This window comes from Myotis myotis, unplaced genomic scaffold (assembly GCF_014108235.1).
Source record: "Myotis myotis isolate mMyoMyo1 unplaced genomic scaffold, mMyoMyo1.p scaffold_m19_p_2, whole genome shotgun sequence".
NCBI lineage: Eukaryota > Metazoa > Chordata > Mammalia > Chiroptera > Vespertilionidae > Myotis > Myotis myotis.
This window is the reverse complement of record NW_023416324.1, coordinates 214,075,650-214,099,654: the sequence shown is the minus strand read 5'-3', so window position 1 is coordinate 214,099,654 and position 24,005 is coordinate 214,075,650. Positions and strand designations below refer to the sequence as shown.

The window sequence follows — 24,005 nt, the reverse complement described above, 5'->3', positions numbered from 1 at the left end:
TGTTCATAGCAGCCCTACTCACTGTAGCCATGAGATGGAAAAATGTCCACTGATGGGTGATGGGTAAACGGTGTGGCCCACACATCCACTGGAATGTTAGTGAGGCTTAAAAGGAGGGGAGTTCTGATAGATACAACTACACGGCTGACCCTTGGAAGCATGCTGAGTTACTTAACGTTAGCCAGTCGTGAAAGGACAAATACTGAATCATTCCACTCAGACGAGCTACCCAGGATAGTCAAGTTCACGGAGACAGGAAGTAGGGTGGTGGTTGTCAGGGGTTGGAGAGGGAGGAATGGGGAGCTATTTCTTAATATTTGGGATGATGAAAAAGAACAGCAATCCGAATGCACTTAATGTCACCGAATTCTACACTAAAAATGGGAAGAATGGCAATTTTATGTTACATGCATTTTACCGCAACTTTAAAATCTGAACATTCTAAATGTTTAAAAAGCTGTAATAAAAATGTAAACATTCAGATGCTCAAAAACACACTCAGCGCTCTCCCATGGAGACCATTTGCGCATTACGTTGGGCTTCCACTTGCTTTCCCTTCGTGCCCACCTGGGAATCAGGCTTCTCCGGCAAGTCCCCGAGTTTGCATTTTTTTTGCAGATATGCCAGTGGTTAGGAAGTTTGTCTCCTGCATGGCTCTTTTGAAAATTCAGGTTTGCTTTCCCCACTCCCACAAACTTGTGGGAGAATAGCTGTAACCTGCCCTGTCACAGCCCTGAGAGCCCGTTGTTTAAAGATACCTTGTGACATGCTCTGTCATGATGATGTATTTGTCATTTACTGGAAGTTTTTTATGCTTCTTGTCTGACTTTGATATTTATGAATAAGGATATAAATCACCCTACATACGTCAGTGGCTCTGCTTTGGAACAGAAACTTCCTTCTCTCTCCTCGTTCAAAGCATCTGGACAGTTTAATCAAAGAGAGTCTCGACACAGCCATCTGGCCCTTCCCTTGATTTTTATATTCATCAAAATTCACAAATGTTACCCATTTGAACCCGTAACATAAAATTTTACTAATAAAACACCATTTGTTCCAAACGGGGTTTCTATAAGATTCAAATTCCAAGAAGTTTTTGCTGATAAAAAAATTACTGTGTTTGTTCAAATCCCCATTTGGTTCAATTCAGTGAACACTGATTCAAGCCTTTTTGTTCGGTTATTAGCTGAACATGCAGCGAGTTTGCGGGGGATGAAAAGTTAGAGAGCTCAGTTTAGATGGTCTGCAGGCTAAGGAGGGTTTTATATTTTAAATGTTTGAAAAAATCAAAAGAAGTAATATTTTACGACACGTGAACAAGTATATGGGATTTGAATTTGTGTCCATAAATAAAGTCTCCTTGGATCTCAGCCACATCTATTCATCTGTGTAGTAACGAAGGCTGATTTTGCCCCATCACTGCAGAGCTCAGTGATTCCTACAGAGACTCAAGGCCAAAATATTTACTATTTGGCCCTTTCCAGGGAAAGGTTGCCTCCCCCCGCCTCGGTTAGACAATGGCTGCGTGACTGTGAAGTGCGAATGGCGAGAAGACGACCATTCATTTGGACGTAGCCAACATTTGGCAACGTTTCCACAGTCAGTCAATCCGGTTCAGTGTTTTCTCATTCTGGGCAAAACCGGCCCCGAGAGGGCGTTCAGGAATGTGTGGGCACGGCTCTTGTTGGTACAATGATAGGGACGCCATGGTTGTTGACTGGACAGGGCTTCAGGGTGTTAGACATCCAGCAGGTGCGGGCCAGCCCAGCCCTGCGGAGAACTGCCCTGCCTCTCAGGGGCACATCCATTGGTAAAGGGGGATCCAGACAGTTACGGGGATGGTTCATTTCGTGGGGCGACTTGATTGGCCCAAAGTGCCAGACATTTAGTCAAACATTCTTCTTCGGATTTTGAGGAAAGCAGATGGCCCTCCATCGTGTGGGTGGGCCTCACCCACGCAGCTGAAGGCCACATAAAACAAAGACTGACATGTCTGACAAGGAGGGGTTTTGCCAGCAGACGGCTTTTGGACCCAAAATGGAACTTCTGAGTCTCCACTTTGCCTCACCTGCAGAACTTGGACTTGCCACATCACCAGACTCATGTGAGTACATTCCTTAAAATAAATCCCTCACTCTCTGCCTCTCCCTACACACACGCGCGCGCACACACACACACACACACACGCGCACACACACACACACACCTTGTATGTTCTGCTTCTGACTAATACACTTACCCAAATTTTCCACTTTCTGTCCTGAAAGTGGTTTTCAGTCTACCTATTACCGTGCTCTTCACATTTCACCCTTTCTCAAATTTCAAAAAATTTATAATGAGATAAAACGCAAATTCCATCTTAACGAAGGATAAAGACTTTCACACTCCTGCACCCAGGACTTTAACTCAATCACTGTAGAGGCTCTTGGAACAAGGTGTGTTGAGCACCAGTGACACGTTTGAGAGACGCGGCTGGGGTGTCGCGTAAAGCTAAGCTATCGTCTCTGTCCCCGTTCACCCAAGACGGGGGAGGAGACTGCCAGGCGCCTGAATGCCAGGTGCTGCTGAGAAGCCCAGCAGAGAGGCCAAAGCAGGGGCTGTGCTGCGAGGAGGGGAACGTCATCCAACCAACACGGCCTCGGCACCAGCAAAACCCGCTTTTATTTTTCTCCTTTTCCCTTCTGGCTGTTTCTCTCCAGTTCAGAACAAGTGAAAGCAGTAAGGTCTCTGGTCCGGAGTCTCACCCCTCAGCTCCACCCCTTGGCCCCGAGGACAGGCCTCCCCTAGCGCCCCTGCTGAGAAGGGAGGTCCTGCCCACCCTGGCCCATGCCCAGCTTACCTGGATGGAGCTACTTTTTTTCTTTTTAAGACTTTCTTGTGTCACTTTAAAACATACATGTTTTTACCGATTTCAGAGGAAAGGAGAGGGGGAGAGAGAAACATCAACGATGAGAGAGAATCACTGGTCGGCTGCCTCCTGCACGCCCCCCACTGGGGATGGAGCCCGCACTGGGGATGGGCATGTGCCCTGACCAGAAAGGAGCCATGACCGCCTGCTTCATAGGTCAACGCTCAATCGCTGAGCCCCACCGACCGGGCTTGCGTTATTTTATTTTTTTATCACCGAAAGTAACTGCGCTAGTACGTTCTCATTGTAAAGGTGTAAACCAGGCGGTAGCAAAGAGAGTAAAATTCGCAGTCTCCTGCGAGCCCACTCCCACCTCCTCATCTCATTCTTTACTGCAACGAAAACCTCTCGCAGGCCCAGCCTTCTCTCTGGCCGCCAGGGAAGGACCCGCCGAGGCCGAGGACTGGCCGAGCAGCTCCTTCCCGCTTCCACCCACCCCGCCGGGACTTTAAGAGAGTTCGCCGTGTACAGACTCGTGCGAGGACACCTGGCTCAGACAGGAGCCACGGGCGCCAGGGACCGGATCGGTTTCCCGGGGCCGCCGTGACAAAGGACCACGAAGAGGGGGCTTTCAACACAGAAAGGCGCTCCCTCGCAGCTGCAGGCGGCGCCGGGGCTCCGGGCTTGGAGGGCCGTCTCCTGCTGCTGGGGAGGCAGCCGCAGGCCGTGGCATTCCGGGACCTGCAGATCCTTCGCTCCAATCTCTGCCTCTGTTGTCACGTGGCCAAGGACATGTGTCCTGTGTCTGTGTGTCCAAATTTCACTCTAAGGTAAGGGTGCCATCAATGGACTAGGACCCACTCCACCCCAGCCCACCCTCAACCTGACGCCGTTGGCAAAGACCCTACGTCCACATTGGCAGGTATCGGGGTTAAGACTAAACCTCTCTTCCCAGGGGACACAGTTCAACCCACAGCAGATGCAGACTTCATACTTGTAAACAGCCCACCAGGAGCCACTGTGACCTCACGTGAAACACCAACTCAGACCTGGGCAGCCCCCACCCCCCATGTGCCCCGGGTGCCCTCAGGGAGCCCTGTGGTCCCGGACAGAGAATCAACCCGGCCGCCACCTCCATCGCCCTGAGGCGCTGGGCAGCAGTGAGCCGTCTGTTGCTTGGACACCACCCTCCTTCGGCAGGAGCAGGCTCCCGGCCCCGCAGGCCTTTGTACCAGCTCAGGCGCCGTACCTCGAGGGGCTGTGCAGAGCCTGTGGCTGGAGTGGCAGCAGCCTGGGGGGAGGCCAGACTTTCTTGCAAAGCTGTCATTTCAGACAGGAAGAAAAAAATCCACTTTTTTTTTTTTTTTTTTGTAGGTGCCGAGTATCGAAGAAACTTGGCTCTGGCCACAGAATGTGGAGAGCAGGGCTGTTTTGTATGGATCAGATTCTTTTCCAACCACCAGGCCGCCGGAGGCTCCTGGCAGCATCTGACTCCCCATGGCCGCGGCCAGGGATCGCTCAGAAGAAGCAGGAGGGTCACCTGGCCCTGGAATCTTCCTGGGGAGAGTGAAGAGGGGGAGGGAGAACGAAGGGGGGGTGTTTCTAGCTTGGTTTCCGTGCTTCCGGCTCACGGACACGGGCCAGGAGGAGTGAGTGGCCTACACACCCCCCATAGTCCAAAACACAGCCTCAGACACACCGTCTCGTAAGGAGAGCCACACAGGCCTCCATTCTGAGTGTTCCCATGGCAAAGGCAGGCTTTCACAGCATTCCAAGCAAACCCTGGCATTGAGTCGGGGAGGGGGCCTGGAATTTTGGGGGCCAAGGAAATAGATCCCACGCATCAGAGGTGCCTCTATGTGGGGGGATGTCTTGGGAGCAAGGAGCGAGGCCTGGATTCGCAGATCACTGTGGGGTGGGGGCTGGCATGCAGACTGGAGAGGGCAGAGTGACCCTGCTGGCTGATGGGGGAGCAGCAGGTCAAGGAGTCAGGAGGCATTTACCATACCCACGTCCCCGCTCCTCACTTCTCAAGGAAAATGTCAGCATTGTTGGAGAATAGTTAGTGTTGGGGAACAGTTAGTGTGGGGAAGATTTAGTGTAGGGGAAGGGTTAGTGTTGGGGAAGGGTTAGTGTTGGGGAAGGGTTAGTGGTGGGGAAGGGTCAGTGTTGGGGAAGAGTCAGTGTTGGGGAAGGGTTAGTGTTGGGGAAGGGTTAGTGCTGGGGAAGGGTTAGTGTTGGGGAAGGGTCAGTGTTGGGGAAGGGTTAGTGCTGGGGAAGGGTTAGTGGTGGGGAAGGGTCAGTGTTGGGGAAGAGTCAGTGTTGGGGAAGGGTTAGTGTTGGGGAAGGGTTAGTGGTGGGGAAGGGTTAGTGGTGGGGAAGGGTCAGTGTTGGGGAAGAGTCAGTGTTGGGGAAGGGTTAGTGGTGGGGAAGGGTTAGTGGTGAGGAAGGGTTAGTGGTGGGGAAGGGTTAGTGGTGGGGAAGGGTTAGTGGTGGGGAAGGGTTAGTGGTGGGGAAGGGTTAGTGGTGGGGAAAGGTTAGTGGTGAGGAAGAGTCAGTGTTGGGGAAGGGTTAGTGTTGGGGAAGGGTTAGTGGTGGGGAAGGGTTAGTGGTGGGGAAGGGTTAGTGGTGGGGAAGGGTTAGTGGTGAGGAAGGGTTAGTGGTGGGGAAGGGTTAGTGTTGGGGAAGGGTCAGTGTTGGGGAAGGGTTAGTGGTGGGGAAGGGTCAGTGTTGGGGAAGGGTTAGTGGTGGGGAAGGGTTAGTGGTGGGGAAGGGTTAGTATTGGGGAAGGGTTAGTGTTGGGGAACGGTCAGTGTTGGGGAAGGGTCAGTGTTGGGGAAGGGTCAGTGTTGGGGAAGGGTCATTGTTGGGGAAGGGTTAGTGGTGGGGAAGGGTTAGTGGTGGGGAAGGGTTAGTGTTGGGGAAGGGTCAGTGTTGGGAAGGGTTAGTGTTGGGGAAGGGTCAGTGTTGGGAAGGGTTAGTGTTGGGGAAGGGTCAGTGTTGGGAAGGGTTAGTGTTGGGGAAGGGTCAGTGGTGGGGAAGGGTCAGTGTTGGGGAAGGGTTAGTGGTGGGGAAGGGTTAGTGGTGGGGAAGGGTTAGTATTGGGGAAGGGTTAGTGTTGGGGAACGGTCAGTGTTGGGGAAGGGTCAGTGTTGGGGAAGGGTCAGTGTTGGGGAAGGGTCAGTGTTGGGGAAGGGTTAGTGGTGGGGAAGGGTTAGTGGTGGGGAAGGGTTAGTGGTGGGGAAGGGTTAGTGGTGGGGAAGGGTCAGTGTTGGGAAGGGTTAGTGTTGGGGAAGGGTCAGTGTTGGGAAGGGTTAGTGTTGGGGAAGGGTCAGTGTTGGGAAGGGTTAGTGTTGGGGAAGGGTCAGTGGTGGGGAAGGGTCAGTGTTGGGGAAGGGTCAGTGTTGGGGAAGAGTCAGTGTTGGGGAAGGGTTAGTGGTGGGGAAGGGTCAGTGTTGGGGAAGAGTCAGTGTTGGGGAAGGGTTAGTGGTGGGGAAGGGTCAGTGTTGGGGAAGAGTCAGTGTTGGGGAAGGGTTAGTGGTGGGGAAGGGTTAGTGGTGGGGAAGGGTTAGTGGTGGGGAAGGGTCAGTGTTTGGGAAGGGTCAGTGGTGGGGAAGGGTTAGTGGTGGGGAAGGGTTAGTGTTGGGGAAGGGTCAGTGTTGGGGAAGGGTTAGTGGTGGGGAAGGGTTAGTGTTGGGGAAGGGTTAGTGGTGGGGAAGGGTTAGTATTGGGGAAGGGTTAGTGTTGGGGAAGGGTTAGTGGTGGGGAAGGGTTAGTGGTGGGGAAGGGTCAGTGTTGGGGAAGAGTCAGTGTTGGGGAAGGGTTAGTGTTGGGGAAGGGTTAGTGGTGGGGAAGGGTTAGTGGTGGGGAAGGGTCAGTGTTGGGGAAGAGTCAGTGTTGGGGAAGGGTTAGTGGTGAGGAAGGGTTAGTGGTGGGGAAGGGTTAGTGGTGGGGAAGGGTTAGTGGTGGGGAAAGGTTAGTGGTGAGGAAGGGTTAGTGGTGGGGAAGGGTCAGTGTTGGGGAAGAGTCAGTGTTGGGGAAGGGTTAGTGTTGGGGAAGGGTTAGTGGTGGGGAAGGGTTAGTGGTGGGGAAGGGTTAGTGGTGGGGAAGGGTTAGTGGTGAGGAAGGGTTAGTGGTGGGGAAGGGTTAGTGTTGGGGAAGGGTCAGTGTTGGGGAAGGGTTAGTGGTGGGGAAGGGTCAGTGTTGGGGAAGGGTTAGTGGTGGGGAAGGGTTAGTGGTGGGGAAGGGTTAGTATTGGGGAAGGGTTAGTGTTGGGGAACGGTCAGTGTTGGGGAAGGGTCAGTGTTGGGGAAGGGTCAGTGTTGGGGAAGGGTCATTGTTGGGGAAGGGTTAGTGGTGGGGAAGGGTTAGTGGTGGGGAAGGGTTAGTGGTGGGGAAGGGTCAGTGTTGGGAAGGGTTAGTGTTGGGGAAGGGTCAGTGTTGGGAAGGGTTAGTGTTGGGGAAGGGTCAGTGTTGGGAAGGGTTAGTGTTGGGGAAGGGTCAGTGGTGGGGAAGGGTCAGTGTTGGGGAAGGGTTAGTGGTGGGGAAGGGTTAGTGGTGGGGTAGGGTTAGTATTGGGGAAGGGTTAGTGTTGGGGAACGGTCAGTGTTGGGGAAGGGTCAGTGTTGGGGAAGGGTCAGTGTTGGGGAAGGGTCATTGTTGGGGAAGGGTTAGTGGTGGGGAAGGGTTAGTGGTGGGGAAGGGTTAGTGGTGGGGAAGGGTTAGTGGTGGGGAAGGGTCAGTGTTGGGAAGGGTTAGTGTTGGGGAAGGGTCAGTGTTGGGAAGGGTTAGTGTTGGGGAAGGGTCAGTGTTGGGAAGGGTTAGTGTTGGGGAAGGGTCAGTGGTGGGGAAGGGTCAGTGTTGGGGAAGGGTCAGTGTTGGGGAAGAGTCAGTGTTGGGGAAGGGTTAGTGGTGGGGAAGGGTCAGTGTTGGGGAAGAGTCAGTGTTGGGGAAGGGTTAGTGGTGGGGAAGGGTCAGTGTTGGGGAAGAGTCAGTGTTGGGGAAGGGTTAGTGGTGGGGAAGGGTTAGTGGTGAGGAAGGGTTAGTGGTGGGGAAGGGTTAGTGTTGGGGAAGGGTCAGTGTTGGGGAAGGGTTAGTGGTGGGGAAGGGTTAGTGTTGGGGAAGGGTTAGTGGTGGGGAAGGGTTAGTATTGGGGAAGGGTTAGTGTTGGGGAAGGGTTAGTGGTGGGGAAGGGTTAGTGGTGGGGAAGGGTTAGTGGTGGGGAAGGGTTAGTGGTGGGGAAGGGTTAGTGGTGGGGAAGGGTTAGTGGTGGGGAAGGGTCAGTGTTGGGGAAGGGTTAGTGTTGGGGAAGGGTTAGTGGTGGGGAAGGGTTAGTGGTGGGGAAGGGTTAGTATTGGGGAAGGGTTAGTGTTGGGGAACGGTCAGTGTTGGGGAAGGGTCAGTGTTGGGGAAGGGTCAGTGTTGGGGAAGGGTCATTGTTGGGGAAGGGTTAGTGGTGGGGAAGGGTTAGTGGTGGGGAAGGGTTAGTGGTGGGGAAGGGTCAGTGTTGGGAAGGGTTAGTGTTGGGGAAGGGTCAGTGTTGGGAAGGGTTAGTGTTGGGGAAGGGTCAGTGTTGGGAAGGGTTAGTGTTGGGGAAGGGTCAGTGGTGGGGAAGGGTCAGTGGTGGGGAAGGGTCAGTGGTGGGGAAGGGTTAGTGTTGGGGAAGGGTCAGTGGTGGGGAAGGGTCAGTGGTGGGAAAGGGTCAGTGGTGGGGAAGGGTCAGTGGTGGGGAAGGGTTAGTGTTTGGGAAGGGTCAGTGGTGGGGAAGGGTCAGTGGTGGGGAAGGGTTAGTGCTGGGGAAGGGTCAGTGTTGGGGAAGGGTCAGTGTTGGGGAAGGGTCAGTGTTGGGAAGGGTTAGTGTTGGGGAAGGGTCAGTGTTGGGAAGGGTCAGTGGTGGGGAAGGGTTAGTGCTGGGGAAGGGTCAGTGGTGGGGAAGGGTTAGTGTTGGGGAACGGTCAGTGGTGGGGAAGGGTTAGTGTTGGGGGAGGGTTAGTGCTGGGGAAGGGTCAGTGTAGGGGAAGGGTCAGTGTAGGGGAAGGGTCAGTGTAGGGGAAGGGTCAGTGGTGGGGAAGGGTCAGTGTTGGGGAAGGGTCAGTGTTGGGGAAGGGTCAGTGTTGGAGAAGGGTCAGTGTTGGGGAAGGGTCAGTGGTGGGGAAGGGTCAGTGTTGGGGAAGGGTCAGTGTTGGAGAAGGGTCAGTGTTGGGGAAGGGTCAGTGTTGGGGAAGGGTCAGTGGTGGGGAAGGGTCAGTGTAGGGGAAGGGTCAGTGGTGGTGAAGGGTCAGTGTTGGGGAAGGGTCAGTGTTGGGGAAGGGTCAGTGTTGGGGAAGGGTCAGTGTTGGAGAAGGGTCAGTGTTGGGGAAGGGTCAGTGGTGGAGAAGGGTCAGTGTTGGGGAAGGGTTAGTGTTGGGGAAGGGTCAGTGTTGGGGAAGGGTCAGTGTTGGGGAAGGGTCAGTGTTTAATATGTAAAGGCCAGAGGGGACAGCAGGCCTCAGCTGGAGAATCTCCTACCGATTGCAAAGTGCCAGCCAACAATCCCCATTAAATTCTTATGTTGCTTATCCGGCCTTCACTTTTTAGAGACCGGGTGTGCCGAGCAAAATCTTCACATGCCTCTCTGAGGATTACACTTACTCCCCAGCTCAGATAATAGCAGGCTCGCTGGCACCTACGCGTATTATGAAATTCATCTTCTTTTCACGTCCAATAGAGTCAAGCAGCCACACCCCACGCCCAGCCGGTCTGGCCTTCGTTTCCCCAAATCCAGGCCCCACTTCATGTGAGAAAACGTGTAATTGCCTGGTCGGCTGGGAGCCTGGCAGGAACCAAGTGAGTCAGCCCGCGGGGGAGTGGCTGGCGCTCCAGTTGAGCATCCCGCCTTGGCACCGGCGCCTCCTCGTCCTCACTAGTTAACTCGGGGAGACAGCTCCTGGGCTGGGCAGGGGGGGGGGCTCTGGGGAGAGGGGTCTGGCGGTGCCCGGAGGAGCAGAGCCCAGAGCTCCCCGCCCCACCCAGCCCCTGGGATGCAGGAGCGCAGTCCTGCCGTCAGTCCGCTGCCCACGTCTCCTCCCCTCCGAGGCTGCCCACGCCTCCTCCCCTCCGACGGCAGGAGGGTGATGTATGCTCCTTCCAGAGCACAGGATGCAGATGCGCGGGGGAGGGCGACCGGAGGCCGTGCTGCACGTGCCTCTGTCCCGGCTCCACACATAAATTACAGACCACAACTTCAAACCCGGAGGCGAGTATTGACATGTCTCCCTTTCCCAAACTTTGGTCTTTTGTGCTCAAGGTCAGTGGGCGAGGCGTGTAGCCTTCACCCCAAGATGACCTCGGTCCTATTTCCGGCAGTGCCCGGTGCCGGCAAACAGGATGCCTGTCTCGGTGACCAGGCCACAAGCAGGACCTGCCTCCACGGCCCTGGCACCGGCAGGCACAGACCCCCCAGTGCTCCCGCCTGGTCTTTCCTGGGAGCAGGAGGCATGTGACAAGGGCAGGGGGATGAGGTGGTGAGCACAGGGGCAGGCAGGCGTCCGTGCCATTCAGAGACCAAGCCCGCGACCGGGCAGGGCACCGAGGGAGCGGGGACCGTCCCCTGCCCCGTTCTGCTGGGCGGCACTCACTGTCCTGCGTGCGCCTCCCCACATGCTCTGGCCCTGCCGGCTCCAGGGAGCAGGAGCTAGCCCAGTGCGGCCAGGACCCCCGCGGCCAGGACCCCCGCCGGCAGGAAGGCGACCTCCCACTTGTGCAGAGCGGGAGATGCCTTCAGATGACAGGCCGGCTTTCTGCACGGCCTGCTGTGCTGCTCCCGGTTCCACAGAGCACTCACCCACCCCTTGAACTGCATCTGGCACAGGTAAGTGTGTATGTGTGTGTGTGTGTGTGTGTGTGTGTCCGTGTTAGAAGGAACATTCTTCTTTTTTTTAAAAAAAAATTCTTTTTTGTTAATCCTCACCTGAGGATCTTTCCCATGGATTTTTAGAGAGCGTGGAAGAGAGGGGGAGAGACAGAGAGACACCTCAATGTGAGAGGAACACATGGATTGGCTGCCTCCTGTACGAGCCCCAGCCAGAGGCCGGGCCAGGGAGGAGCCTACAACCGAGGTACATGCCCTTGACCGGAATCAAACCTGGGACCCTTTCGTCCTCAGGCCGACGCTCTATCCACTGAGTCAAACCAGCTCGAGTTTTGTTTCTTTTGAATTTTTTTAAAAAGAAGAGAGAGGGAGGGAAGGAAGGAGGGAGGGAGAGGAGAGGGAGAGGGAGAGAGAGAGAGAGAGAGAGAGAGAGAGAGAGAGAGAGAGAGACATCAATGACGAGAGAGAATCATTGACCAGCTGCCTCCTGCACGCCCCACACTGGGGATTGAGCCTGACACCCGGGCACGTGCCCTGACCGGGAATTGAACCGTGACCTCCTGGTTCATAGGTTGACGCTCAGCCACTGAGCCACGCCGGCGGGGCCAGCAGGAGCGTTCTGTAATCTACATTTGGTGGGTGACTGTGTACACCCAGAGGTTTGCAAATGGGGATGACACCCAGGACTTAAACCTTAATGACTATGAAAATAACGGAGAGGTCTCCCCGTTTAGGTGGAAGGTGAACTGGGCACCGTCCCACAGGACGAACGGTAGGGGACTCCCATCACATGACCGCCTGCCCTGAGACGGGCTAGCCCCGCTGCCCCTGGGACCTGGTGCAGCAGGCACAGGACACGGAGCCGTGACCCCACCCCGGGCCTGCCTGGCCTCCGGGAGGGAGCACAGGGCCCCGTAGGCCCGCCCGCTGCGGGGCAGGCTCCCGGCGTCATCGGCTGGAACTGGATCCGCAGGAGGGAGACGGGGGTCAGTTTCGGTGAGAAGCCGGCTCCTCCCGGCAGGTGGCTTCAGGTGGCCGGGGTGGGGCCCCGCAGGCGGCAGCGGGATTATGTGTCAGGAGCCGCTGGACGGGGCCGCGATGGTCACTTCCCGGCGCCGTGGCTCTGGTTAGGACGGGAACAGGGCCCGTGCGGAGACGTCCTGCCCAGGTCCGTGCACCGGGCCAGGCACACGGGGCTCTGTGCCCAGGCCGCGTGAGCCAGGGCCTGGGAACGCACATCTCTCTCCACGGTGCCTGGAAGCCAGGTGCCTGTCGCGTAGCCCTCGCTCGGCTGCCGGGCCACCCGCCCCACCTGGAATTCTGGGCCCTTCCATAGCCTTCTCCATCCCCTGCTGCCCAAGGGAGCTGCTCTGGGACCTTTACCCACGGAGCAGGCCCTCCACCCGTGCAGGTGCTCTGTGAAAATGCCAGTCATGTCGCCCGGGGAGGAGGCCACACCACCCAATCCCCAGTTCGGCACCGACTCCCTAGGCAGCCCCCCTCCCATGACCTCAGACACACATTAGAGGGAGACCCCAATGTCAGAGCGTGTGGTGGTGCCTGGAGGCAGCCTGCAGCGCCCTGGGGGGCAGAGGTTGTCCGCTGCAGTGCGCCCAAGGCGTCAGGGAGGAGGGACCAGCGGGCTGCGTGGAGGACATGCCCTGGAGGATGAGGAGGCCAAGGTCAATGGCGGGAGAAAGAGGAGGTGCTGGGCCAGGGGAGTAGCATGGTGATCAGGGATGGAGGCTGGGGGTCAGGAAGGGAGGCTGGAAGTCAGGGAGGGAGGCTGGGACTCTGGGACAGAGGCTGTGAGTCATGGAGGGAGGCTGGAGTCATGGAGGGAGGCTGGGGTCAGGGAGGGAGGCAGGGGGTCAGGGAGGGAGGCTGAGGGTCAGGGAGGGAGTCTGGGGGTCAGGGAGGGAGGCTGGGGGTCAGGGAGGGAGTCTGGGGGTCAGGGAGGGAGTCTGGGGGTCAAGGAGGGAGGTTGAGGGTCAGGAAGGGAAGCTGGGGGTCAGGGAGGGAGGCTGGGGTCAGGGAGGGAGGCTGGGGGTCAGGGAGGGATGTTGAGGGTCAGGAAGGGAGGCTGGGGGTCAGGGAGGGAGTCTGGTGGTCAGGGAGAGAGGTTGAGGGTCAGGAAGGGAAGCTGGGGGTCAGGGAGGGAGGCTGGGGTCAGGGAGGGAGGCTGGGGGTCAGGGAGGGAGTATGGGGGTCAGGGAGGGAGTCTGGGGGTCAAGGAGGGAGGTTGAGGGTCAGGAAGGGAAGCTGGGGGTCAGGGAGGGAGGTTGGGGTCAGGGAGGGAGTCTGGGGGTCAGGGAGGGAGGCTGAGGGTCAGGAAGGGAGGCTGGGGGTCAGGGAGGGAGTCTGGGGGTCAGGGAGAGAGGTTGAGGGTCAGGAAGGGAGGCTGGGGGTCAGGGAGAGAGGTTGAGGGTCAGGGAGGGAGGTTGAGGGTCAGGAAGGGAGGCTGGGGGTCAGGGAGTCTGGGGGTCAGGGAGGGAGGTTGAGGGTCAGGAAGGGAGGCTGGGGGTCAGGGAGGGAGGTTGAGGGTCAGGAAGGGAGGCTGGGGGTCAGGGAGGGAGTCTGGGGGTCAGGGAGGGATGTTGAGGGTCAGGAAGGGAGGCTGGGGGTCAGGGAGGGAGCCAGACTGGGGGGAGGGGGGGCTTTGGAAACTCAGCTTAGTCTTCCAATAGTGACTTCCCAAGCAGGCAAGTGGCAGGCCGGGAACGGTGGGGACGGGCCTGGCCGGCACTGTGGGGTGCCCTCTGGGAGGCATCGGCACCCCAGTGAAGCCCCCGACAAGGTCAGAGCCCCCAGCTGCACGAGGCCCCTGCAGGGGCAGGCGAGGCTGCAGGGATGGGGCCAAGGAGCCTCGGGCACCGTCGGTTCCCTGGGGGGAACTGCTGCCAAGAGATTATTGCACCTTCAGCACGGGAGCTGAGCCCCTCCCGGCCAGTACGATCCATCGTGGGCCCCGCAGCGTGGCCTCTGGGCCGGAGGGAAGGGGGCACGTTCACTTCTGGCCTGTGCCCGATTTTCCTCCACCTCAGGTCCCCAAAGACTCCTGCCCGACACTGTGGGGTGCTCTCTGGGGGGTGCCTTCCTCCTTCCCAGAGCACCGATTTTGGAGTTGGAGGAAACCTATATGGAGATCATTAAGTTCAGCGGTTGGCAAACTCTCCCTGTCATGAGCCAGAGGTAAATATTTTAGGCTTTGTGGGCCACACGGTCCATCTCAACTGCTCAGCTCTGCCGCTGTCCTGTGAAAGCAGCCCTGGTGGATGATACGGGAGCAAATGGCGGGCCTGTGTGCCAATAAAACTTTATTTACTAGAACAGGCAGAGGGCCGGTTCTGGCCACTGGGTCAGAGTTTGCTGAGCTCTCATCTCGTGTCCAATATCCTCATTTTGCAGACGATGAAGCAGAGCTCCAGAGAGGTGAACTTAACAACACAACACAGCGCCCAGAGCCGGGACAGAGCCCAGGAAGCCAGCCCCACCTCAGCTGCCTGAGCCGCCCCGGCTCCTTCCTCCCGGCCACGGGGTCCTGCGGCAGACGCGGACCCGAGAGTCCCGCAGGACCTGTCGGGGTGTTTGCGCTTTCAGTGACGCAGAGAAAATAAAAACAGATAAAGGACTTTATTATTGTTATTAGTATTATTTTGTTGTTAATCGTCACCCGAGGATATTTCCCATTCATTTTTAGAGAGAATGGAAGGGAGGGAGAGAGACAGAGAGAAACATGGATGTGAGAGAGACATACCGATCGGTTGCCTCCCACATGCATCCCCAACTGGAACAGGGGATCGAGCCTGCAATTGAGTCATGTGCCCTTGACTGGAATCGAACCCGGGACCCTTCAGTCCTTGGGCCGATGCTCTATCCACTGAGCCAAACCAGCCAGGGTTATTATTATTTTTAAAAATACGTTCATTCAATTCAACTTCAAATCCTGGTAGGCAACTACTGGAACTTCAGGCTCGTGAGGTTGGCCCAGTAATAGGACTGTAGGCAAACTTCACTCCGGTTTAATTATGACTCATCTTTCCTGGGGCCTCACCATCCCCCCCTGAGAGCCCAGGCCGGCTCACGCCTGGCGCGGGGCCTCGGCACAGACAGCCCTTCTCCGCAGGCGGGGCCGCCGTGCCCACCTCCTGAGTCATGGGACTTGGCGGGCAAAGCCTTACCTCCAAGGTCCCCCATAATGTCAGTTGTGCTCTGTAGTAAGAGCCTCTTATCATTGTCACTGCCAACCGCAGGTGCCGTGCGCCCCAAATCAGAAGAAAGCAAACGCTTTCAGGGGAAAGTTGGGGGTTCGTGCTGACGGGTCCAGCGCTGGGCGCTCAACTGTCCTTCCTCTCGGACGTGATCATTTCACATATTCCGACCACGCTGTCAGCACGTCAGACCTAAAATATTACACGTGGAATAATGACAAATTGCCAACATCTCAACACCATCTTTTGATTAATGGGCCGTGCCTCAGAGATGGATCAGTTTGTTTGATTTGCTTCCGTGGAGTGACGAATGGCTATTTTAAAAATACTCAGCTCCGGCCTTCCCCCCACGAGATAATTTCTCCGCCTTGTGCGGCCCTGCCACGAACATTGGACTTTACTGCCTGCCGGCCAAGCGTGACGGCGCTCCCGGAGGAGCAGGGCCGGCCCCGACGCGGTGCTTCGTGTTTCCACGCGGATCCGCTGCCGTGTGCGCCCAGCGGCTTCGCCAGGTGGCCGGCAGCCTCGCCGCGACATTTCCCGCTTCCTGCCTTTACTCCCTGACGGGAAATAACGAGGCAGGGATTCCCGTTCCGGGTAATAGGCGGCTGCAGCCTTGTTGTGCTCGTGAAAGATGAACGGCTTATTGGGCAACCGTTTCTTAACTCTCCAGGGAGAGGCAGGACGGCCGGCCACGGCGTCCGCAGGAGAGGGGAGGCGCCCTTGCTAAGATACTCATCAGGACATCAAGTTTAAGTTCCTAATTCTTGCTCGTATTTTCTTTTCCTTAGAGGGAAAAATCCTGATTTTTTCTGCTTAAAACATCTAAGCTCAAGGTTTTTTAAAAATATATTTTATTGATTTTTTTTACAGAGAGGAAGGGAGAGGGATAGAGAGTTAGAAACATCGATGAGAGAAAGATCGATTCAGCTGCCTCCTGCACACTCCCCACTGGGGATGTGCCTGCAACCAAGGTACATGCCCTTGACCGGGATGGAACCTGGGACCCTTCAGTCCTCAGGCCGATGTTCTATCCACTGAGCCAAACCGGTCAGGGCTAAGCTCAGGGTTTTGAGGGGTCCGCAGACACCCTGGTTTTGGCTGCATCCCAATGTCCCTTTTCTAGACCCTCGTCTGATGCAGGCCCGAGGTGGCCGAGGAGGGGGCAAAGCTCGATGCTATTATCCAGGCTCCCTCAAAAGGACTTAGTTGTTTCAAAATTTTTACTTTTTAATGTTATTACTCTTCAATGTTTGACACAAGGTTATCAATATTGTAAGATGGTTTGTTGTCGTTGTTATTAATCCTCACCAGAGGATATTTTTCCATTGATTTTTAGAGAGAGTGGAAGGGAGAGGGAGAGACAGAGAGAAACATCGATGGGAGAGAGACACATCAATTGCTTGCCTTCTGCACACACCCGACCAGGGCCGGGCAACCTGCAACTGAGGTACATGCCCTTGACCGGAATCGAACCTGGGACCCTTCAGTCCTAAGGCTGACGCTCTATCCACGGAGCCACACCAGCTAGGGCCACCCTTGGGTTTTAGCTTCTCTCTTTGATCTCACCCTTGGAGATAATTTTATTTTTCCTTGTAATTACAGTTAAAGATGAGCAAGTAAAAATGATAACCTTATTCCTAAAGTATCTATACTAATAAAAGCCTAGGTGGCCCTCGCACCCTCACGTCATCACAAGATGGCCACCCCCATGTGGTCACAAGATGATTGGCTGGGGAAGGCAGTTGGGGGCGGCCAGGCCAGCAGGGGAGCAGTTAGGGGGCTATCAGGCAGGCAGGTGAGCAGTTAGGAGCCAGCAGTCCTGGATTGCGAGAGGGATGTCCAACTGCCGGTTTAGGCCCACGGGGATCAGGCCTAAACCGGCAGTCGGACATCCCCCAAGGGGTCCCAGATTGGAGAGGGTGCAGGCTGGGCTGAGGGACACCCCTCCCCCCACAGTGCACAAATTTCGTGCACCGGGCCTCTAGTGCATAAATAAAACTAACATGCCTTCCACCCTTCTTAGGTGCCAGGCAGTGTGGTAAGTGCTGTCCCCACCCAAGTCCTTTAATCGTCACGGCTGTCCTCTGGGGCAAGGACTATTTATTCTAACCTCCCTTTTCCATGGAAGGCACGTGAGGCTGGAGAGGAAACCAGCCTGAACCACACCTCTGACTTCAAGCTTCTCACTTCTGTGACGGAGAAAGCTGAGTGCCGGGCCGGGCACTTCTTGTTCCTGGGACATTCCAGCCTTCGCTTCTCAATGAGAAGGCAGCCCAGGGACGTCCCAGCTGCTGCTCTTCCCAATGGGATGCGGTCTCCTCCAGCCCGGGTCCCGCTGGCCGGCAGAGCTAAGGAGTGTGGCTGGTTCCCAGCCCATCGCTGGAGCCTGGAGAATGTGGGTCTCCGGAGCTGTCTGTCCACACGGTCCCTGCCCTGGAGACAGCGGCTCGTCCTGGGCCCCATTGGCTGGCCGATGGATTTTGCTCAGTAAAATAATCTGCATGTTGGAGGCTGCAGAAGGTTCTGGAAGCTGCAGAAGGTTCTGGAAGCAGCGGAAGTTTCTGGAAATGGCTTCGTCCCTCCTCCACGGCCCCTCCCTGCCCCCCATCTCTACCACTGGCAGAACCAGCTCAGAGTGAGCTGCCACCTTGCCATGCCCCGCCCCACAGCACTCAGAAGGGAGGTCGCCTGCCCTGCAGTTCCCCCGTCAGTAGCTCGAGCCTTTTATAAACTCATTTGTATTCACCCAGATGCTGTTTTGGCTACAGAGCTATGCGTCCTCCTCGCTAGAATTACAAATAACTTGAGCAGAACTCCGCAGGCAAGACACATTCCTCATGTTTGAACGGATGTATCTTTCCATACAAGGGTTTTCTTAAATCGCGCCCCCCCATCTGTACATATATCGAACGGTGGTTTTAACAGAGAGGGTGCACGGCTAGCTTGGCTCCTGCACCCCACTCCCACCTCCCGGCAGGTGAAAAACCCAAATCCTCGTGCCAGACATGCCCCTCGCCGCAGTCTTCTCGCCAGCCGGTGCGAGCTCACAAGGAACGGAGCACTACGGACATTTTCCATAACCTTCTCCCTTCTCCCTTATTTGTACTTTTTAGTCTGAAAAATCAGCGCCACCTAATATTCGAAACATGAGACATGGAAAATTTTCCATAATATTCTTCTTATTCCTCATTTACACACGTCAGTCTAAGATCGGCATTACCAGCCCGGCCGGCGTGGCTCAGTGGCTGAGCGTTGACCTATGAACCAGGAGGTCAGGGTTCGATTCCTGGTCGGGGCACATGCCCGGTTGTGGCTCGATCCCCAGTGTGGAACGTGCAGGAGGCAGCTGATCGATGCTTCTCTCTCATCATCGATGTTTCTATCTCTCTCCCTCTCCCTTCCTCTCTGAAATCAATAAAATATATTTTACAAATGAAATCGGCATTACTGGAGACAGGGAAGGAATGGAATGAAGGCAATGCTGACTGCGGCACAGTGTCCACATCCCGGGGACCGGGGCTGGCTGGGCCCTGCCTTTGCTCCCGCCCGGACCGCACAGCGCACTCCGGGGGATGCAACCCCAGGGGTGGGGGGGCCTGGAGAGGAGGCCAGAAGGGTGAGTATCTCCATGGTTACTGTATGCTCCCCTCCGCGCTTCAGTTACAGATTAAGTCGCTGCTCCAGGACTCAGCTGCAGGGCAGGTGTGGGAGGGATGCATTTTCTTTGTTTTAGAAAAACAAGCCCTCGGCGGACTGGACAGCAGCCCCGTGGGAAGCTGGTTTGCAGGTCTCCTTTCAGCCACAGGTTGTGCTCTGCGAACAGGGCAGCAGCCAGGAGACTCCCCAGGGAAAAGGAGTGTGGGGGTCTCTGAGGGGGCGGCCCCCCGCAACACTGCCTCTCTCTGTCCCCACCTCACACAGCAGTTTCCCCAGACAAGCGCAGGTGCCCCGCTCGGGCAGGCCAACCAGCCTTTACTGAGCACCTACTGCGTGCCAGGCAGTGCCCAGGGGCGCAGGAAGGTCAGCAGACATCACCGGGGTGCCTGCCCCACAGGGGAGCCAGCTGTGGAAACGAGGGAGGGGCCAGGCCAGGCGCCCAGGTGTGCCGTGTGGCCTGTGAATGACTGTGAGCTGGAGACAAGGCCCAGCTGACTCACGAAGAGCGCTGTACCCCCACCCCCTTAACTGCCTAAAGCATTTAGACCGGGGCCTGTGCCAGGACGAGAGCTGTCACCAGAGGGAACTTGCTACATCAGAAGGACGCATGTGCGTGTCACTGCGCGGCGAATGCTCACCAAGCACCTGCCCTCCTCCTCTCCTGGGAGGGTCCTCCGTGAAGTCCCAGACCCTCCCCACTGCTTCCCCGTAGCTCAGGGTGCATGCCAGCCTCTATTCCTAATGCCAGCGCCTCTCACGACTGGGGGTGGGGGGGTGGGGGGCGGGGGGCGCGTACGCACAAAATGAAATCTGTGTTTCTCCTGTGAATCTGTCTCAGTCGATTCATCCAGAGGCCACCAAGGGCCCTAGAGGGAAACCTTTCCTCCCCGACACAAGCATTTACGAGGTTAAGGTTCGGGTTACGATAAGGCCATATGATCATACAAACCTGATTCAGCCAAATCCCAGTGCGAACAGATACAAGCGCAGGCTACAGAGGGAGGGGAGGAGGAGGGATTCTGACAGAGGCAGAGGCAGGGAGAGGCCCCAGCACAGCTGACAGGGCTCTGAAGAATAAACAGGCAGGACAGGGCCACTATTCCAAACAGCAGGAGGCGGTACACCGGGTGGAGTCAAGGAGGACAGCCTGGAGGAGGGGAGATGGGAGACCATAGCAAATCCTTGAACAGCACAAATAAAGAAATAAGGGCTACAGCTCCACAAATGAACACAAAAAGAACTCCAAGACAGACTGTTGACTAAAAAAAACAAGATGAGAAACAAATTACATTAACCGCCCCCCACTAAAAACAATGTGATAGCTATCCATATAAAAGCCTAAGTGACCGTTTGACTATCCGACTGTCCAGCCGGTAGCTATGACACGCATTGACCACCAGGGGGCAGATGCTCAATGCACAGACATGGAAACATGGAACAGACAGATGAATCTCAGAGGGAAGAGGGGAAGGTGGAAGGTGGGAAGAGATTAACCAAAGATCTTATATGCATACTAGAGACCCGGTGCATGGATTCGTGCACCAGTGGGGTCCCTCAGCCTGGCCTGCTGGGATCGGGCCGAAATCGCAGTCTGACATCCCCCGAGGGGCCCCAGATTGAGAGAGGGTGCAGGCCAGGCCGAGGGACCCGCACTGGGCCTCTAGTGTGCATGTGTCTGTAAATGCAGTTTTAAAGGTCTCTATAATGCATATACCCTGAACTATAGAGTCTCTATGAGGGGCAGGAGGAAATGAGGCTTGAGGGTGGGGGCCAGGTCGGACTTTAGCTTTATTTCCTTTAATTTTTTTTTTTTTATGAATTAAGGAGACTATAGTCTGTATTGCCTATGTAATGAGAACATATTTTTACATTTAATCAATAATCTATTTACCTTTCATTGTAACACGTGGCACTTAAGGGCATTACATTATGTCTGTCTCTGTCTAGGCTTGGTATTTCAAAGTCAAATGGATTCTGAATTTGAATCAGAATTACCGGTGCATAAAACCTAGAGCTCACTGCTGAGGAAATGTGGCTTTCTCTGGGCTTTTTGTTTATGGGCACAGGAAGAGGCAGGGAAAATAATTTATGGGAAAGTCGTTGTCTTTACGTTTTCCAGGAAGCCATGAAAATGACATTAAAATGGCTTTTTTTTTTTCCAAAAAACTTCACTCGCTCAACCATAAAAACGCGTTCCCTGCACAGGAGACACGTCCCAGCAATGCCTGAGTGGAACCCACTAGCAACTGGGTCAGGACCCAGCGAGTTAGTTCTGCCCAGCGGTACCGTGTGACCTTGACAGCCGACCTCAGGTGCCAGGACTTTTATCAGGAAGACAGAACACGAGTCTTAAAAAGTGTGCTTCCAACTTATTTTGAAAGTGAGATTCTAATCCAAGTCTTGCAGGACCTCTTATTCAAAGGCTACATTGGTGGCGTTGAATAAAAAAACCCACACAAAAAAAAGGAAAGGCTTCTTTGGGAAACATGGTAAGAAAGAGAAACCAGTCTTTGGACTAAAGAAAACATGGAAGTTCGATGGGAAATGGATTTGTGCCGAAAGGAATCCCCCCCATGTATGTGCAGCCGGCGCTCAGACCCTATGAAGTCGCTGTGCCACCTACCAGATGCCTCGTCTCCCCACCTCTGTCTTGGTGACAACACCGTGTGTCCCCGGCTATCTGGCCCTTTGAGTCACCACACCCCTGTTTGGTTCAGGTCTATATGCTGGCACCGCGAGACCCTCGGCGCCGCTCCTAAAATGCTGAGCCAGAAAGCAGGTCACTTCAGCGGGGGCTGCGGTTCCCGAGCTCAGCCACCCTCTGCCCAGTGAGCACACTCGGGGGGCCGGGGTGACCCGCGAGGCTCCGCCGGGCAGGACTGCACATCTGGCCGCACCTCCCACCAGCGAGTGGGAAGGAGCCGGGCACAGAGTCCAGCTGGACAGAGGGACAGGACAGTGAGCGTGGGAGGGGCCTGCTGTGTCGCCCTGCCGTGGAGGGGAGCCCAGCACAGTCTCCCGTTCGGCACCAGATCGCCGCGGGGGCGTGCCCGCGAGCCAGGCTCTGTGGCCGCATGGGAAGATGCTCTCGGCTTACCACCGTGAACTGAACTTCTGTGCCCCGCACCCACCTCTGAGCTATCACTGAGGCTTTCAAATCATGGTTACGAAGCCCTGGCTGGTGTGGCTCAGTGGATAGAGCGTCGGCCTGCAGACCAAAGGGTCCTGGGTTCGATTCTGGTCAAGGGCATGTACCTTGGTTCCAGTCTCCTCCCCGGCCTGGGCCCTGGTTGGAGCTCATGCAGGATAACCCATCGATGTGTGTTCTCTCACATGGATGTTTCTCTGTCTTTCCCTCTCTCTTCCACTCTCTCTAAAAATCAATGGAAAAATACCCTCGGGGGAGGAGTAACAACAACAACAATGGTTACAGGGGCGCTGTGCCAACGTGGGAAACACTGGTGTAGACTGAGCCAGGGACCGAGCAGACCACGGCAGCTGCGCGCTGTGGGAATAAGCGGCGAACCCTGGCCTGCAGGCGCCCGGCCGGCCGAGCCGGGAAAATGGCAGCAGTTCAGTTTCCTGGGGGAAGAGTTTCATTTAACAATCCCACTCTATTCATGGGAACGGGCAATTTTACACATATTCACCAAGTTATACCAACGACACCAATCCTCCCAAGGCGGAATCCGGCTTTTCGGGAACCCGGGGTCCTGGGGCGGGGCGCGTGGGACTGCGACTGGGGGCTGCCTGGGAGAGCTGTGACCGAGCGCAGGACAGCGTGGGAGCCCGCGTGCTCCGGCCCCTCCACGCACGCTCCTGCTTTACCGCAAACGCCGAGAGAGGCTGGCGACCGAGGCCCCGGCACCTTCCCGCCAGGACAGCATGGTGCACAGCCGCCTCCCCAGCCTGCCCCCCCCCCCCACACCTACACCAGCTCCTCTGCTGTGTCTGCCATCCAGCTCACGCGCCCCATTTTCACGGCGCTTCCCACCCGGCGGGTGCTCGCCCCTCTTCCAACACTCATGGGTCAATAGCATGAGAGGATCCAGCATCGGCCCAGCCACTGCAAGGAGTGACCCCCCCCCCCCCAGCAACGCAGGACGGAGCCCTCGCCGGGGGGGGGGAGGGCGGGGGCAGCGAGCGTGGTCTCACTGCAGTGACAGCCTTGGGAGCGGGCTCTGTGCCAACAACAGACTTTGTCCAAAACGGGGCAGCGGGGCGTTGGCTCGCATACACCTGCTGCGGAAAAGCGCGCCCTATAAACAAACGGCACCTCTGTAAGGCTCCGCGGCGAGCCGTGGGGAAAAGCACCTGCTGCCACGCTCAGCGAAAAGGACCGTGCAGAGTTGTATGCAGGTTATGATGATAAATGTGAAAGGTGCCTCTAGAGGCGGGAAAGGAGGACAAAGGCAGATGCGTGTTAATACACATGCATCTGAATATGAGCGCATGTGTGACCGCAAGTTCATGTGGGAGGAATAGATGGTGCGACAGAGACGGGTGGGGTCCCCAGACAGCTCTGAGCCTCAGGGGGTGAGATCCTGACTTAAGCACAGCTTCTCTGTCTACAGACGCACAGCTCTTCTGTGACCCTGTGTGTGTGTGTGTGTGTGTGTGTGTGTGTGTGTGTGTGAGCTAGTTGCAGACTTCCTAAGATATGTTAATAAACCTCACACACACACACCTCCTCTGACCTGGAAACTCTGACTTCATTTGCCTGGGAAGCACACCTCAGACAACAGCGCGTCCAGACTTCGGTCATGGGCCAGTGACATCGACACCAACTCCTTTGCCGCTGCCCCCAGGTCAGCAGCAACCCCTGTGACAGGGACCCCTCTTCCATCACTCCTGCTTCCTGGGACCCCCGGGCGGGCGCTGTGGGCTCCTGGGCTGAGCCTGCACCGGATCCCACCCTGAATGCCCCCGAGGCTGGGAGGAAAGGAACCCCTCTGGCCGCGCCTGGATGGTCACGCGCTGGGAACCCCGACTCACCCCTCCTGGGAGCTTCGCAGCAGCTCATGGCCGCTCACCATCGATCGCAGCTGTGGCGCTTGCTCCTGTCCCCCTGGGAGCCGCCTGAGCCTGGAGCCGCCTGAGCCTGGGCCTCGGTGGCCCAAGGGTGGCCTTGCAGAGCACAGCAACCGACTGCGCGGGATGAATAATTGACGCATTGGAATGGAATTACTGACGAGGTTCCGGCCGCCCGCAGGCCACACCTGTCCTTGTCCCGGCTGCCTCTCCCCGGGGGACTGGTCTCCGCAGAAACCACACGGGTGCCAGCACCGGGCACCGCCTCCTGGCTGGGAACACACCCACACGCTCCTGTTTCAGGCTCAGGTGCATGTGCGTGAAACAGGCTCATTAGCACCCCCTGGCAGGTGCCCTCTGCCCAGCAGGAGGGGTGTGAAAACCCCAGCAGGCGGCCACGCGCCCC

The 24,005-nt window shown here is 56.5% G+C and overlaps 1 protein-coding gene across 1 annotated transcript in view; it reads right to left on the bottom strand.

The window, feature by feature from the left end:
- CLDN14 (claudin 14) overlaps positions 1–23,796 on the bottom strand; it is a 48,678-nt gene extending 24,882 nt beyond the window's left edge. Inside the window, exon 1 of the mRNA XM_036352721.1 lies at positions 23,564–23,796. The gene's annotated coding sequence lies outside the window, so the exon portion shown is untranslated. The remainder of the gene's footprint in view (positions 1–23,563) is intronic.
- Positions 23,797–24,005: the final 209 nt, after the last annotated feature.